Source organism: Eubalaena glacialis, chromosome 3 (assembly GCF_028564815.1).
Source record: "Eubalaena glacialis isolate mEubGla1 chromosome 3, mEubGla1.1.hap2.+ XY, whole genome shotgun sequence".
Classification (NCBI taxonomy): Eukaryota; Metazoa; Chordata; class Mammalia; order Artiodactyla; family Balaenidae; genus Eubalaena; species Eubalaena glacialis.
In genome coordinates, this window is record NC_083718.1 from 74,028,267 (window position 1) to 74,032,244 (window position 3,978).

Consider the following 3,978-nt stretch of genomic DNA (forward strand, 5'->3'; position numbering starts at 1 on the left):
TTTGTAATTTCTTCTGGTGAGGAAGGATTCTGGTAATCAAGACAAGACCTGAGAGAACAGTACAGCTAAGACAGAGGCTGTGTCAAGGACCTTTTCTGTTACTGGTTAATTACATTGTTCAAGGGGCTTATTTTATAAGACTGTTTAATATACCCAAGACTTTAGATAGTTGTGAATTATAAAATACAGGGGTAGGGAGAGAGGGAAAGAGTAGACAAAAATAAAAAACAAAGCAACAAATTCCAAGTGGCACAAAACTTCTTAAATCTTAAAAATTTGTTTCAACACATGAAGTAAATTGGTAGGTAGCTTTGGCAAATCTCTTGTGTGTGGAAAGGCTGCCAGAATGAATTATTGTTCTGCCTAAACTCCTCCGTTAGCTGTTTGGTTGTGGTTACACCCTTGTACATGCTGAATCACGGAGCTCTCCTCTGGATAAGAAAGCTAATAAATAGTCTCCTACATTATGAAGGGTTACCTAGAGAAATCAAATATTATTTATGTTTAACCATGTTAATTCAGTCAAGGTATATAAAAATATGAGCCATTTTCTGTATCAACACTTGAAATTGATCTTGGAATAGGGAAGGAATCTTATTAAGCATCAATTTGTTTATAAGGTTAACTTTAGAAATTCGAACCTACTATAAAAGCAGATGCTTCTCATTTAATTTTTATTAAAGGCATTACAAAGGATTTATTCAACTTTTTAAAAAATGTGTCATTTTATGTTACTATTCTGGTTATGCTCCTACACCAAGTGAATGAAAAATGTTAACTTTATTTCCAGGGTAATCGTGACATATTTAATTTAGAAGAAATGTGTTAAAGATAAAACCATAATAATTCTCGGAGGCATAAAAAGCACTAAAATAACTGATACATTTATTTAATAGCCCCCCAAATCAACAATTTTTCAGACATTTGGTGCATTGCAGGCATGCAGACATCTGCATTCTGAATTTCAAGTGAGTCTCCTTGATGTCCAAAATTAGGTGGATGCAAGGCACCTTTGTTAGTTTCTTTTTCTTTCTTTTTTTTTTTTTGACATTACTATGACCAAGATGTTCGGTAAACAGTGAATTATGAGCTTGGGATCATCAGAAAAAGGTTTTTTAAACAACTTTCCGGACTACAAAAAATCTCTTCAGGTAGTAGATCCATCCTAATGTCATGGCAGCTAGAACAAGAGCTTCAAAGAAGGACCAAAGGACCACTGCTGTTTGTGCTGTCATTGATTTCTCTGTGTATTCTTTCCCGAACTTCCATGTATTCCTGTTCATGCTTTACAGCTGTCATTGCCACTGCGAGCTCATTAATCATTTCTTCTAGCTTGTTCTGGTGAGCTTCTGTTTCCATGTCCTTTTGGGGCCTCCCCAATATCAACGGTGACCATCACTATCTTTGGAGTCATGTTGGACATTCTGTTGCTAAAACAAAACTTAAATGCTGCTGCTCTATCCATGTGAACAGCAAATGTGTATTTCCCACTGGACTCCCAGTCTCCTTTATAAATTCCTTTATTATCAGGCCCTGTAATCTCCACGTCGATGTCCAGGCAGCCAGCCTCAGCCACCTCAAAGATGAGGCCCATCTTGCTGCCCGAGGTGACCCGCTCGAAGAAACACTCCTGGGCATGTGAGTCGATGCTGACACATCGATGCTGACAAAGTAGCCCGAGGCAGTGGCCAGGAGGGCGGCCAGGATTCGTTAGTTTCTATGGACTCTCAAAATAAGATTATTTGTATTTTGTTTTCCTCATAGTTTATCTACATGATAAATGTTGATAGTACGGAGACTGTTTACTTTTTATTTATTTATTTATTTATTTATTTATTGGCCACGTGGCTTGTGGGATCTCAGTTCCCCGACCAGGGATGAACTTGTGCCCCCTGCAATAGGAGGGCAGAGCCCTAACAACTGGACCGCCAGGGAATTCCCTGTACAGAGACTGTTTTACATTTAACATTTCTTCTCAAGTAAATATAGTTAGAATGGCTCTTGATGCTAGAAGACACAGATGACCCTGTGCATTATTCAGCTTTCCTCAAGTTAAACAGCCCACAAATTTCAGTGGCTTACAACAACGAAGGCTTATTTCTCACTCACATTACATATTGGTGACTGTTCCGCTTCTCCTCCCTGTGTCTTCTTTATCCCACAATCTGGAGTAAGAGAAAAGTCCCTCTCTGCTCAAGGCAGAGGAAAAGAACAAGAAGGCTGGCCAAAACTCTGTGATGACTGCTCAAAACACATTTCCTTGGCCGAACCTGATCTTAAACCAGATCCTTTGGCCAAGCCTGATGTCCGGGAAGGTAAATTCCTGGCCATTCCACCCCCAACTTCCCTACTGTCCACTAAGTCCTTTATAAGCCTACTAGAGGAATGGGGAAGGGAGTAATTGAGAACATGAACACAATCCGCCATACCACGGCTCACATTTTTTTTTAGAAAGATATGTATCTCTTGATATGGGAGAGATTATACTTGGTCTATGTTGAACAAAATTTATGAAATTGTAGGCAATTATGATAGATTTCTTTTTTCCCTCCCTCCTTTTTTTCTTCTCTCTGCCCCCCAAATTCTTTCTAAATGTTCAAGTACCCAGGAATTGCTCCAAAGGATTCATCCTTTGTTCTGAAATCTAGGTAAGGCTGTGCTCACCTAAGGGTAGCTGAAGTTGAATAAAGCTATGTGGTATTGAGTGAGAGATAGGAGGAGATCATCAGTTTGAATATATATTTATCACAGAATTACAATTCCCTATATCTGTAAATATAGAACGAATCCAAGATATCAGTGGATTGATCAAGACTTTTCACATTTAATGTTTACAGGAATTGCCTGGGGATCATATTACACAGATTCTGGTTGAGTGGATATAGGGTGAAGCCAAGAATTCTACATTTTCTTACAAGTTTCCAGGTAATGCTGCTTCTGCTGGCCCAGGGACCTCACATTCAGTAGCAGTGGACAAGATAACTCCTGAACTTCTTTCAAACTCTGATCCTCTGAATTTACTTCAATTAGTTTTCCACACCCATGTGGCTTGAATAAAGGTAAATAGAAAGTGTGCGTAATTTAGGGTGGTTAAACTTTTATTAAATTGCTTCTTCATGGAAGGGAGAGAGTTTTACCCATTTTTGTGTCCTTTATAACCAACAGTACTATGCCATATGGATAACTGAAACTACACAACAGTTTGGATAAATGAATGCTAAGCTTAGTTAGTGGAGAAGTGGATGGCAGAATGGAACTATGGGGTCTTTATGAATACCAAAGTAAACCTCCTTCCAGAAGAGAGCCTTGTTCCCTTTATAGACCCCATGATCATTGGGATAGTATGTTTTTTGCTAAACCGTTACTTATACTTCAACACACCACTTGCCTCAGGGACTTCCCATGATTAAGATTTAGCATCTCAATCTTAGGAATGAGTTTCATTTACGAAGGAAAGCAAGGCATTCAATTCCAATTAACTGTACAGTTCTTGTGTAAGAAAAACAACCTTACACTTTTAGACTATTTAAAGAAATGCAAAGTCCCCACCCTTAATTTTTCAATAAACAGAATTGTCCTGACAGGGCTTTCCTGTTCTTTTGAGTCAATAAAGCCCAAAGAGTTTAAAAATAGATAATGGTTTTACATTTATCATTTGAACAAACATGGGAAATTCGGAAATAGCTGCCATGGAATTCCGGGAATAATTTTTCCATCCCCACAGTTGGCAAAGTGGTTCTTAGGGAACAGTAGACTACGTAAATGCACACACTGGGGATGTCTTGGCATACAGCCTCCTAAGACACAATGTCATTTGAGGCCAATCTCATTGGGAGGGCACATTTGTGATTTCAAAAATGCTGCTAAGGGGCACGGTGATGCTTACTAGCTCAGTGAAACTTTCTCTCCTGGGGCACTGTTGATTCTAAGACACCATGAGGACCTCATTTTCCACTCATACCATTTCCTCCTATTCCC

General features: G+C 38.9%; 1 pseudogene; it reads right to left on the reverse strand.

The window, feature by feature from the left end:
- Positions 1 to 1,115: 1,115 nt before the first annotated feature.
- On the reverse strand, positions 1,116 to 1,707 carry LOC133087017 (transmembrane emp24 domain-containing protein 2-like; annotated as a pseudogene).
- Between the last annotated feature and the right edge of the window lie 2,271 nt (positions 1,708 to 3,978).